The sequence below is a fragment of the Panthera pardus genome, unplaced genomic scaffold (assembly GCF_024362965.1).
Source record: "Panthera pardus isolate Hobbes unplaced genomic scaffold, ASM2436296v1 HiC_scaffold_14, whole genome shotgun sequence".
Classification (NCBI taxonomy): Eukaryota; Metazoa; Chordata; class Mammalia; order Carnivora; family Felidae; genus Panthera; species Panthera pardus.
In genome coordinates this window covers 4346256-4359588 of record NW_026526699.1, presented here as the reverse complement: position 1 = coordinate 4359588, position 13333 = coordinate 4346256, and the positions used below count along the sequence as shown (strand labels likewise).

The window sequence follows — 13333 nt, the reverse complement described above, 5'->3', positions numbered from 1 at the left end:
TGGGGTTGTTGTGAGGTTTCGATGAATTAATGTATTGAAGAGCAGTTCATCAGAAGGGCCTCGCTGTCATGAATGTCGGCTCTCACGATACGGGGAACGTCGGGGTGATGACTCAACTCCATTGTCACAGAAGCTCTATTACACAATCTTTGACACTAGATGGGTGATTTCCTGACCTGGAACCCAGAATGGAAGGTCGTGGGTAGACATCTGGTGCTCTGAAACTGGCAAAACCCTGAGCTTTAAGCAGTCACCCAGCGGAGACAGGCTGAGGAATGGGAGGGCATTTGGTTGGCGATCATAAAAAGCTGATTGCTCAGACAAAAGCTGCCCGAGTCTTACTCAGAGAAGCCGAGTGAGCTTCCCTTGTGGGGACAGGGATGTCCACAAGGACTGATGTCAGGATAGGCTTCAACCCCTGAGAACAAACTGCTTGGGGATGCTTTCCCGCGCTGCGCAGTAGGAGTGAGAAACCAACGTTTCTCCTTTTCTTCAAGGCAGAAAAACCTGGCTGAAAAGACCCGACACAGAGGGGTGACCCAGGAAGGGAGAGTCGACACAGGTCATGAAGATACTTGGTGCAAAGGATTTTGTGGGATTTCTAGGCACTTCCTAGCACAAAGGAGCCTATGAAGGGGTTACCAACGTGGGCTCTGAAGGTAGGCTAGCTCTTTCTGAAGCCCAGCTCCCACACACGCAAGCATTACCCTTGGGCAATTTATTGAACCTCCTTAAATCTCAGTTCCTTGCCTGTGAAATGGGTATAACAAGAGCCCACGCACGCAGGTGTTCATGAAGACGGGCTTCACCCAAATATTACACTTAGAATAATGTTGTACTTGAAGCCAGTGCTCAGTAAATATTACCGTTAGGTGATTTCCACTTGCCATTTCTTCGTCTAGATTCCCTCATTGGTAGAATGGGCCCTGATGCTATGTATGCAAATGCACAAGATTCATCCATTTGACGACTGTTTACTTGAGACACATTGTGTAAGTTGCTGAGAATTCGGGGAGGGGGCAAATACGAAGGTACCCACGTTGAGCTTACATTTGGGATGGGAGGAAAGGCAGCAACAGGAGTTGAAGACAGACTATACGCAATGCCCAAATAAATAAGCAGGATGACAGACAGCGAATTGCCTATTCAACAAATGCTCTGTAAACAGGGGTTACGTTCTCTGTATCTAAATTCCCTGACCTTTTGAAAGGGATAATAAAAACAGCAAACCCCAGGGTTGCCCGTGAGCATGAAATGGATTTAATAGATGTAATACCAGCTCCTAGGGGATAGATGGCTGGGGGATAGAAGTCTTTACCTACAGGGGAGGGAGTGGGCTTCTCTCAGTCAGTCACTCCCCCGCTGCCTGCGGGGACCTCCGGGATTACTCCCTCCCGGTAGTGGATCTGGGATCTGCATTTGGCTCTCCAGCTGGGAGGGGGATATTCTCCCCGGAGAGGAAAGAAATGATGAGTGTGGGGAACTGCAAATCATAAACCTGCAAAAATACGGCACTTCAGGGAGTGACAGTGAAGGGGACACATTTTCTGGCTTTTAAAATATTACCTTTTCGGACAGGAGGGACGGTGAAGCAGGCCCCGAGCCCTCAGCCAGGAATAATGGGATCTATTTTATTTCCCACTGATCGTGAGAGGCCAAAAATATTGCCTATGATTAAACAACAACAAAAATCCTCCAGCCCTTTAGGCTGCAAAAATAAGCGTCCCTGTCGCTATAGGGCGCCACAGGCAATAGGCCCCCCGGACTTCTCCCCTGGGTCCTGTCTGCAGCAGACATCAAAGTGGACAACGGGGAATTAGCATCATTCCTTCAAGACAGTAATTCTCTGCTATCATCGGAAACTGCGCCCGGCCTAGAGGAATTCTCCCCGCCGCGCCTCGCGCCTGGAGGGCTCGCGTTCTCTGCCTTCACTTCGCGTGGGGCCGGTCTAGGGACTGGGCACAGGGGACAGGGGCGCGGGGAGAGATCTGGGACCCGGATGGGACCAGGGTCCCCTTGTTGTGGCGCGGGTGGGCGGGGCGAGATCTGGGCCCGGGGCGGGTCGGAACGCAGGTGGGCGGGGCCGAGGGGCGGGGCGCCCCGCAGGTGGGCGGGGTGAAATCTGAAGCAGGGGCGGGGCCGGGGCTCGGGCGCAGGTGGGCGGGGCGGGGGCTGGGACCGGGGCGGGTCGGAACGCAGGTGGGCGGGGCCGAGGGGCGGGGCGCCCCGCAGGTGGGCGGGGTGAAACCTGAGGCAGGGGCGGGGCCGGGGCTACGGCGCAGGCGGGCGGGGCCGGGGCTGGGACCGGGGCCGGGCCGGGCCGCGGGTGGGCGGGGTCGGGGTGGGACCAGGGCGGGGCCGGGGCGGGGCGCAGGTGGGCGGGGCGGAGGCGGGAGGCGGGGCGGCCCCGGAAGCTGGAGAAAAGTTGCAGGGATCCGAGCGCCAGCAGCTGCTGGAGCTGGAGCCGCTGGAGCGAGGACCACCCCGCAGGTACAGAGCGGGCGGCGAAAACTTGGGGTCTGAGGGAGCGCTCCAGACCCACCTCCCGGGGATGTGCGGGGCGCGGAGCCTGGCGCTGGCGCGCTGCTGGGCACAGATGAAGCTGGAGCGGGCGTCTGTCGCGCGGCCCTGCGGCGGGCGGGGCAGCCCCAATTTGGGGGTTTGTTGGGGAACTCTGGCGGGGGCGCTGATGCCACCAGCAGTGCCTCTGCGGGGCTCAGGGCGGCCCTTCCCCTGGGTGGGGACAGGGGTTTGGGACAAATTAGTCCGTTCCAGGATCTTCAGAACCCTTACCCGGAACCTTGGGAAGCACCTGGAACCAGACCAGCTTCTGTTCCCAGAAGTGAGGAGGGGGCATGACTCAGGGGAAGGGTTTACTGTCCCCCCCAAGCGGTTTCCATGGGGTCTACCCCCACTCCACACCGACCACATTGTGGCATTTAGGCTCCAGGAAGTGGGGCAAGTTACGTGAACCTCCGTCCGCAAAGCACAGGATCACATCCTGACCCCGCATTCGTACCGCAGCTCGTCACACTGGGACTGGGGAGCCCCCGCGGATCGCGGGTTTTTGCATCTGTTCCCTCCACGCCAGGTCCTAGAGCTGAGCTTGGACCACCGAAGAAGAAGGCGCGCTCGCAAGGCAGCTCACAGCTAACTCTGGCTTGGCAGAAATCTGGGACCCAACCCCTGACACCCCAGATTGAGTCCGATGTGATTCGGGGGTGTCTTGCAGTACAGCTGGTCGCGCTCAGAGACGCTGGGGTCTGGGGCGAGCAGGTGTGAGTCTACCTTACAGGACTGGGCTTCCAGAAGTCCCATACCTGAGGCTGTCCCGTCCTCCACGGAGGGAATGAGCCTTTTGGAGTTGAGGGGATTTTAGAGGCACGTTGGGCACATAGCAAGGACCTGGAGCGTTCCAGAGATCAGCTGGCATTATGAGTCTTGCTATTTTTATTCTGCGCACGTGGGGCCAGGGTCAATGCCCCCGCCTGGCGGGAGGGGCGGGGAGAGGTGGTCTCTCAGCCCCAGGAGCACCCCGGCCCTTTCCCCGCACAGGTGCCAGTGGTCTGGGGGCGGGCAGCAGTGAGGTCTCACCTCCTCAAGGATGGTGCCTGCTCCTACAGCTTATGCCAGGGTCCTGGGGTGCACATCCAGGAGGAGAAAAAGCAAGAATACCTCTTTCTTGCTGCCTCGCAGGGGTGAGGGTTTGCAGGACCTCATGGATTCAACTGTCCGCAAGGTGAACACATTTCTGTGTCTTGCTTGTGGGGCCACTGGTTCCACCCCCAGCCTCTGGACTCGGTTGCCAAAAGCCAAATCCACCTTAGTGGAGATCATTTTTTCTCTTCTTCCTGAAACTGTTTGAGCTGGGCTAGAGCTTCTTCCTGAAACTGTTTGAGCTGGGCTAGAGCACTTGGTAGAACGCTGGGACGTGTTGCCAACCGATGTTGAAAAGTTGCATTTGCCTTTCAGAAGTCTGCGTGCACAGCCCGGAATTCCAGAGAAATCCACCCTCCTTGCCAGGTTCCTTGACAGCTTCATACCCTCAGTTCTCTCCAATAGTGTTCCCTAAAGCTTATAATCGTGCCCCTTGCCACAAACTCCAGAAAAAATACGGCCTCACATACGCAGAGGTGTGGTAGTGTGTAAGGGGGTTATCTTTCTGGTCTGTTTCATTTGAGTATATGTGTGTGCCTGGAGTGAGCCCAGCCCATCTCTCTCCTCCTCTGTTGGTTTTGATTATTAGCCTAGTCTTTAGAGACAAGATTTAGTGTGTGTGTCTGTGCGTGTGTATTTGTGCACACACATTCACTTGTGTATTTATGTTTTTTATTGTATAAAAAAGTTGCCTAAACTAAGTTCGTCTAGAGATGGGTCAAAGAAACAGCAGTCTGGCACGACACTAGCAAAAAAAACTGGTTATGCTGGATGTATTAAGAGTTGAAATTGTTTTGTCCTTAATGGGAGATTTAAGATACTTTTCGAGAGTAACTTTGATCCCCTACTTGCAGACTTTAGAAATTGAGCCCCACATCACATGAGAAGAACGGGCTTTGAAAGCTGTTTCAACAAAGTGCAGCTTATAATGTCTGGGTAACATCCTCTGTGAAGCAGGCTTCTCCATATACCTTATTATTAAAAAAAAATAAGTTGCCAGGGTCAGGTGCAAAACAAATCTTTCATATCTATGACTCAAAAAAGCCACTGCACCACTGGGTCGACGCTTAGTGTGTAAAACCATCCTTATTTTGGAAATTCTTTCTTTATAACGGTCTTATACTCCCCTCCCACTCATACATGCAAATAGCTCATCTTGTTCAAGGAGACTGTATAGAAAAAAGAAACACCTTTTGAGAGGTTCCATTTTAAGTCAGCGAGGAGGCCAGATCAGAGAAAGTGCTTGTAGCATTGGAAAAATAATGCCAAGTGCAGTTGTCACATGGGAGCAGGACAAAGAACCCGCGTGGAGTGCAAGTATTGCTAAGTTCTCTCAGCTCACGGGACTATACCCAGTTTATTAAGAACCAAACATCCGGCATCCGGAAAGGCATATAACGAAAAGCGAAATTGTCCTTGTCGGTTTCTCCTTAATCCCAGCCTTGCTCCTAAAGGGGAGCCATTTAAAACCCTATCGGTTTTGTTTTTTATTTCTTTCGGTGATTACCTCCTCGGAGGGCTATTTACTGACGTGACTGACGCTCAGCTCCTTTGTCAGTAAGTCGTCTCCCTTCTTCACTTCCAGCCTCCGGACTTTGTTTGCAGAGCAGCGTGCCACGCTTAAGGGGGAACACGGTTCCCAGCTACCCTTGCAGCTCGCGGTGGTCACGTGACACGGATCTGCCCAATGGGATGCTAATGAAGGTCTGGAGGCGGGGCTTCTAGGGAAGACCAAGGCCCCGGATCCAAGATGGCAGCCCAGGAGAACGGCTGGCACCCGGGTTGTTGGTGGCTCGGCTTCTCGCATGAGCATGAAGGTTCCAACCGAGAGCAAGCTTCCGTTGCCCGCGGGTCCCCCGCGGAGTCCCCGAATTAACTTCCGTGACCAACTCCCCGCCGACTTCAAGGTGACATCGGTAGACACGTAACACCCACTGCCAAATGTGGGGGAGAACGCGGAGAAACCGGATCCGTCCCGCATTGCTGGGCGGAATGTAAAATGGAACGACCAGTCTGGGAAAAGTTGGCAGGTTCTGAAAAATTCAGATCCGTCTACCAGGCGGGCCAGCTACTGCGGTCCTGGGCAATGGGCACAGATGCAGACTTACGCCCACACCCAGACCTGTCTGTGAATATTCACAGCAACTTTATTGGCAGTCACCCCACACCGGAAACAACCCGTGCGCAGTCTCTAACGGGTGAACGATTGATGTGTAGAACATTCCTACGGTGGGATGCGGGCTCTAGCTCTCTTTTGGAACCTCTGAACTTAATTTTTATGTTTATTTTAAGTGCGTTTATTTATTTTGAGAGAATGCGTGTGCAAAGCGGGGGAGGGGCAGAGAGAGAGAGAGAGAGGGAGGGAGAGAATCCGAAGCAGTCTCCGTGCTCAGCGTGGAGCCCAACAACGCAGGGCTCGATCTCACAAACCACGGGATCATGACCTGACCTGAAGCAAGATTCGGATGCTCAAACGCAGAGCCACCCGGGCACCCTTGAACTTATTTTTATTTAAATCGGAGGTATCAGTACCAATCACTCTGGTGATAGATGGACAGATAGATAAATGGGCGGATGGTTGTGTATGCACATAGATGCATGGGTTGATATGCACCTGCACATTCCCCAGCTCATGGCTCGTAAGGAGGACAGTGACAAGACCCGCTGGTAGCCAGGCCTCACGAAGGCTCTGTCACGCTCTCCTCTAAGGACATGCCTCCTGCAGCGGAGTGGTGCAGGCAGTCTCAGAAAACGCTGGAGCAAATACAGCTTCATTTCTCATTCAGTATGTGGACAAGCAGCCGCGGCACCTATTAATGGAAAAAAGACTGATGGTGCAGTAGTGGGTTTTGAGATTAAACAGAGGGATGATGGCTTGTCCGGGCATGAGGCGTTCTATCAATACACGTCCCTGTGGCTTCATAACATGTTCCTAAATCCTGATGGAACATTTTGTGGTCAGCTGGTTCTGGGACAAAACGAGGACCTGCCACCTGATGTTTATGACTTTCCATATAAGCTCTCGGACAAAATTTGTCTTACGTTATGCTTGAGGCAGAGCGAAACAGAAGTATAAACCACCTCCAATTCCCAGGGGGATGGGCCACAGTCCTCAAGAAAGAGAACGCGCCTGAAGCTTGTTGTAAATTGACCTCTGGGAGGTGTAATGAACCTGGCTGTAGTTAAAGAAAACTTTATGTAAGGTTCGTATTTCCTTGCGTTAACTTTTCTGCATATGAGACCCCCGGAGGTTTTAAAGGTTTACTTAGAAGATCCAATCTGAACCTTTTACCCTCAAATCTGGCTGGCTGTGTGTCCACTTACTTTAAATGGAGAACATTCTTATGCTGTGCCAGGGGTTTTAAGGAGTGTGGTCCAGCACTGCATTTCACTGGGCTCAGCACTAGGCTCCCTGGGTGTGCCTAAGCCCACTCTGTAGAGGGCGCTAGGAAATGTATGTGTGCACGTATCCCTACACACACACGTCTGTCTATCTATCTGTCCTTTTTGAGAGAGAGAGAGAGGGAGAGACAGAGGCGGAGCATGAGCAGGGGAGGGGCAGAGAGAGAGGGAGACACAGAATCCCAGGCAGGCTCCAGGCTCCGAGCTGTCAGCACAGAGCGCGACGCGGGGCTCGAACTCACGAACCGCGAGATCATGACCTGAGCCGAAGTCGGACGCTCAACCGACGGAGCCACCCAGGCGCCCCTACATCCTGACTTTGGAAAATGGTGTATGTATTTATTTTTAGGATATCTGAAGTTCTGAGTCAAAGCTACCCACGACGTCTGCTCAGGGGGGATGTGCCTTCCGTTTCATCTCCACCCCCTGCTCCCCCACCCCCTTCTTTCCCCACCTCTCCACACCACCCGAATCCCCTTCATTTCTGGTTTATCCTTCCTATGAGCATTTTGCACCACTGAGCAGATGCGTGTGCGGGAGTGTATTATAGACAGCATGTCCTGGAAATTACTCCCAATTCAGTTCCTTGTTCCTTCCCCTCTTCCTTTTAAACAGAGTTTGGTCTTTAGAGCAGTGTTAGGCTCACGGCCAAACTGAGTGGGAAGTACAGAGACTTCTCATATGCGCCAGCTCCTGACGGGCACAGCCTCCCCCGATTCCACCCCCCCACCCCCCATCCTCTGCTGTAGCTGCCTAGTACTTCGCTTGAGGATGTACCACAGGTTATTCCAGCACTCGCCTTTGTCTGGAGATTTTTCACGATCTCCGGTAATTTGCGGCTACAAACAGTGCCATAAGGAGCCAGCTTGTGTGCACGTATTTTTATATGTTTGGGGGAATATCTTGAGGCGGCTTCCTGGCAGGGGGGTCTCTGGGTCGAGACATCAGTGCATGAGCAGTTTACCTAAGACTTGCCACGTCGTTTCCCTCCAGAAGGGCTGGGCCAGTCTCCCCTCACCATCCACATACGAGAGTGCCCGTTTCCCAACAGCCTCACCAGCAACGTGTGTTCGCGTGCTTTGTGATTTTTGCCTGTTCGTTAGGTGAGAAATGGGATCTCCGTGTTGTTTTAATTTTCACCTAACTGTGAGTGCGTTTGGATACTTTTTTGCATGTTTAAGAGCCATTTTCCTATCTTTTCTTGTGAATTTTCTCCTCACACGTCACGTTCTATTTCAGTCTGAATTCGAGATATTTCAGTCTGAATTTGAGAAGCCCCAATTTCAGCAAGAATTGAATTTCTTTTTCAGTGACGTGTAATTAGGTTCAGGTTCAGTATTGGTATCTAACTCTGACAGTGCCTTGAGAAACTTCCAGCAGTGGGGGTAACGCACTGTTTGGAGGGTGTGTGGTGCTGGGGGCTGGGCGCTGTTGTATTAGAATTGGGTCGATCGTGGTACTAAGAGAGTTTGAAGGAGGCCTGGGAAAATTAATTCCTGGATCCTAGTAACAGCCCTTTCCCCTGTCACAGAGGCCGCTCAGATCTGTGAGAGCTCGTGGGACAGGGGCAGGGGGGCTAAGAGTGAGGACTGACTTTGGGCGCATGCGAGTGAATCCCAGTCACCTGCGGAAGCACGTGGGCTGAGGCCTGTTCTCTCTCCATTGGAAAGGAGAGGAACCAATGCAGGTTAGCCCTGAACCGAGATTCTCCTTGAGGTCCAGAACAGAGGGGCTGCGGGAGAACTTGGACATGATTGTCTCACTCTGTGACTCGGTGGAATTTAAGGTCGCGTCTGTGCTCCGCCAGAACCACATGTGGATCCGGAAGCCACATCAGGCCGTGGAAGAACCGGCCCACGATGTTTTCATCATCAGAGATTAGAATCATCCAGGCGCAGACATACCCACGGCGGCCCCTTGCTGGCCAGCCCCAGTTGCCCAAGCTCCCGGCTGCTGACTCCAGAAACCCCATCCAGTGCTGTGGGGTTTGTGCCCCTGTGTGCATAGTTCCTACGGGCTGCTAGAATATACTTTCCATCATACGGGTATCTCTGGCCATGTCTTATGTGCAAATCCGGGTGAGATTTTTCCTCCCTTCCTTGCTCCTTCCCTCCTCCCTTCACCCTTTTCTCCACTCTCTCTCTCCTCCCCACTTCTCTCTCTCTCTCTCTCTCTCTCTCTCTCTCTCTTTCTGAGAAATAGTCCTGGCCCTCATGGAACTCACAGTCTCTATGGAAGGAGAGAGAAGGCCAACGCATACGTTAACAGGTACTTTTCCCCAGGCCAAAGTGCAACTTTTGAGTAAATGAGTCTAGAAACAGCACTCCGTTTCAGTAGTTCTGTTTTAGGAATTAGAGAATGAAGTGAAGCAATAGTAATGAGATCCCATAGAAGGCATCAGAACTGTCTTGCTGGGTGCCGCATTGGAGGAGACTGTCCGTCGGCATGATTTAGCCGAGCATCTACTATGGAGGCCTGTGTGGCGGGCTTCAAGGGACATAGACCCTCTGAGCGAGGGACTATCTCAATATGCACACTGCTGTTCAAGTCCCGGAGGAACAGGATGCAGACAGGAAATGACCTGAGAGAAGAGAGAAGGCCGTGCAGTCCCGACGGCTACCCAGAGGAGCCTTCCTGGAGGAGGAGGCTTGGCAGATGAGTAGGGCTGGCTTGATGAATGCAACCAGGTGAAGGTCCACTGCTTTTCATGGGGCATTTGGACATGGGGATTGGACATTCCAGTCCCTGGAATTTCAACTCTGTCCTGTTTCAGCATTTTGAAGACTTGGGACTGCTTTTCACCCAGCCGTATTACTTAATTCCTCACCCCAGCCCTTGTGGTTATGATCCCCATTTTCTGGATGAGCAAACAGAGGCTCAGAAAGGCGATGCGGCTTTCACAAGGGAGCCAAGCTAAGGAAGGCGAGTCTGAGCCGAGCCTTTTCATCCCCAGAATGTGACTTCCCACCAGTCCGCCGTGCTCAGAGAGGCAATATCTCCAGGCACGTGAGCCGCAAATGAGAGGCAGACACACATTCCTGGCTGGATTCATACAGGGAAACACCAACCAGCCTTGAGCATTAGTTGGTGCTGCGCGTTTTAACGTGGATAAGTCTTTAAAACTTAAAATGGAATAAGAAACTTAAAGAGCAAGTTGCCAGGGCATGCCTAGAACAAGGCATCATTGTATGCAGCCTAAAACACGGAGCACAATGTCGTACATTTTTGTGAACACGCAGTTAGGCAGTGACAGTATGAAACAAAATATAAACGTGGAAATCGTACACGCGTCGGGATAGCGGCTATCTCTGGGGAGGGCAGGAGGTGGGTGGGATGAGGTGGGGGTTCCCAGGAACTTCAGCACATCTGCGTCTTATTTCCGAGCTGGGTGGGGACATGGGTGTTGTGTTTTTCTGCACTCTTTAGCTGCCTGGTGTATATAGTAATTAAAATGGTAATTAGGTGATGGGTTACAGTGGTCAGTCTGGTACATTTTTCTCTCAGAATTATCATCTCTCTAAGTTTGCTTGTCTGTTGGGAAAAGGGGGGCATTTCCCTTGAGGGGAAACGAGACAAGAAGCTTTTCCTGAAGCGATCAGAGACATAGATGGTCTAACACATGCTGTGGCTCAGCTTAGCGTGTGATGCACGTTACCTGTTTGGTCCACTGACCCGAATCTTGCATCAGTGGCCCCCACCAGCTGGCTAGGGCTTTCTCAGAGGCCGAAGAGTTGTTGTTGGCACCTGCTTCTGGTTCCGTGAGACTGAGGGTGTTGTACTGTTCCCCAGTCAAAGCATCAGAGTCTGAACTGAATTCCCAGACAACTCCAAACGTAAAATCCAGGGAGAGCAACAGTACTGAGGCCAGGAATAGAGAGCGCCATTCATTCATTCCATGAGCGTCTCCTGCACCTACAGTCTTCCAGGAATTCTAGATACTGGGGCTACGGCAGGAAGCAACAGAAATATCACGCTTGTCCTGGTAGAAATATTCGCTCCCTCAAGGGAAACATCCTGTGTTTCCAAAAAACAAGTAAGCACGTACAGCGATAGTGATTCCAAACATTACTTAAACCATTGCCAACATAAGAGCCTACATTTGGAAAGTTTGATTTGCTTGCAACTGAACAACAGCGCACATTAATTTTCATTCATGTGTTAAATGCCGTTTATTGCGCACCTACTACGTGCCAGCTGCTGTCCTAAACACCGAGGATGCCGCGAAGATCCCAGGACTGCCTGTCATTGGTCTGATCTGAGCCAGAGGCGCACCCCTGAACCAATGACTGTAACCCAGAGGACGGGATATTCTGATTGGCTATGCCCGGTCACGTGTCCACCCCTGGAACGTTTGGGCTCCGTCCGAACCACACAGACCAAATCGAAACAGATCGGTTTCCGAGAAAGAAAGCAGAGGGCTCTTCCATGGGGTTTCTCTCGATGCCCCTGTTGGTCACACAGGTGCCCGTGGCTGGGTGCGTCTCCGCGGCTGACGGCCACAGTGCGCCGAGCTGAGGTTGAAGCCAGGGCGCTGTCTGCCGTCCCTGCTCCTGCCAATCGAGGTGCGTCTGATTGACGAGGACACCCGACGCAGCCTCTGCTGCTGCCTTTGCCAACGTGAGCCGATCCATTCGTGGGACTCCTTGTCGGGTAAGCAAAACATTGTTTTCTGCCTCAGTCTGCATTGCCGTTCGGTCGCAAAGTTAGCGCCTGCAAACAGCAGAAGTTGTTTGGGAAGCTGGAAGTCGGTGAAAAGCCGCACCGGGTTGAAGGCAAGGTCTCTGCGCGGCTGCGTTTCCTCTGGAGGCTCCGGAGAATTGCATTTTGTCGCGCATTCGGGTTGTTTCTGACGGTGGCGGGCTGGGGTCCCGGCTCCCTTGCTGGCGGTCCACTGAGGGTCGTGCCCAGCTTGCAGAGGAGGCCCTCGTTCCTGGGTCCGTGGTCCCCTTCCTCTCAAAGCAGCAATGGCAGGTGAGTCCCCGTCGTGCTTCCTGCCTCTCCTGCCATTACCCTCTCTTGCCTCCTTCTTGCACTTTTAAGGGCTCATGTGATGGGGGCCCCCCCGGCATAGTCCAGAACAGGCTGCCTGTCTCCAGCCCCTGACCTTAGTGCCACGTGCAAGACTTCCTCTGCCAGGCAGGGTAACGGCCTCACAGGTCGCAGGGATTAGGTCACGGACATCGTTCGGGGCATTGCCGGTCACAAGGGCTAATCAGAGTGTTGAAGCCCTGTGCGTGGCTAGGGTGAAGGGAAAATTGAGGTCCTCCGACCTCTGACCGGAGCTCCTGACCGTCCCCGTGCAGACGGATAGCCTGCTGCTAGCACAGCACGTGTGTGTCTGTCCCCTCCCCCCCCCCCCCCAGGGGACAGAAGAAGCCCCCCCTGGCTCAGCGAGGCTGGTGGCCTAACTTCTCCATGAGCTGCTTCCCCCGGGTGTGAGTGGGGGGGCAGTGGGGCCTCCTGGCTAGGACCGTCTGGGCTGGGATCCCCAGCTCCCCTGGCTCCCCAGCTCTGGATGAGTCGCTAGTTGGGGACTCGGCCTTAGTTTCTTCTCCTGCCGCGTCTGGAGGCTCAGGCCTCCCACCGTGCAAGGCTCACTTCTAGGCCACAAGGGACCCAGCAGAACCAGGGCCGACCACGTCCTGCTCCCGAGGTGTCTGCACTGTAGCGGGAAAGTCGCTGCATAGGCGGTGCAGGATGTGAACCCTGGGAATAAGCGAGCGTTGTCAGCAGGACGTAGGTGGTGAGGAGAGCTCGTCAGAAATCGTGCTTTAGGAAGGAAGGCTTTGCGGAGACATCTGGACAAGGAGGAGGAGCCAGCCGCCGAGTCCGAGGGAGAGCAGTATGGGCGGATGAGGCCGACAGGTGTAAAGGCCCTGGGGCAGAGCAGTTGACAGGCCATCCGTGTGAGGGGGTATCTGAAGGAGCCTCGGAGCCCAGAGAGACACCCAGGAGCCCTGCCGAGCCACACGGGGCCACCTGTCTAACTCAAGTCTCCTCGCGTCAGAGATGCTGACAGAAGCCTGACCGTGTGCAAAGGCAGAAGTGTAGCTTGGGCTCTTTCTTGAGGGTCTAAAGGATCTCTCAGTTTTCCCTGTGGGGCTTTGCTCACTTGAGAGGTGTTTGTGTTTGCTTTTGTTTTTTACTTAAAGTAATAGTAACAACAAACCGACTTGTCTGCCAAGTAGATCTGTTCTATTTTTTTTTTTTTTTTTAGTAAAAAACCCTCATTACTAGGTAGCTGGTTCAGTTTACCTATTCCACATTTTATAGT

The 13333-nt window shown here is 53.2% G+C and overlaps 1 long non-coding RNA gene across 1 annotated transcript in view; it reads left to right on the top strand.

Annotated features, from left to right (window-relative positions):
• Positions 1–2393: 2393 nt before the first annotated feature.
• Positions 2394–13333, top strand: part of LOC128776912 (uncharacterized) — a 118377-nt gene continuing 107437 nt past the window's right edge. Inside the window, exons 1-2 of the long non-coding RNA XR_008422041.1 lie at positions 2394–2490; positions 5243–5564. This is a non-coding gene — a long non-coding RNA (uncharacterized LOC128776912). The remainder of the gene's footprint in view (positions 2491–5242; positions 5565–13333) is intronic.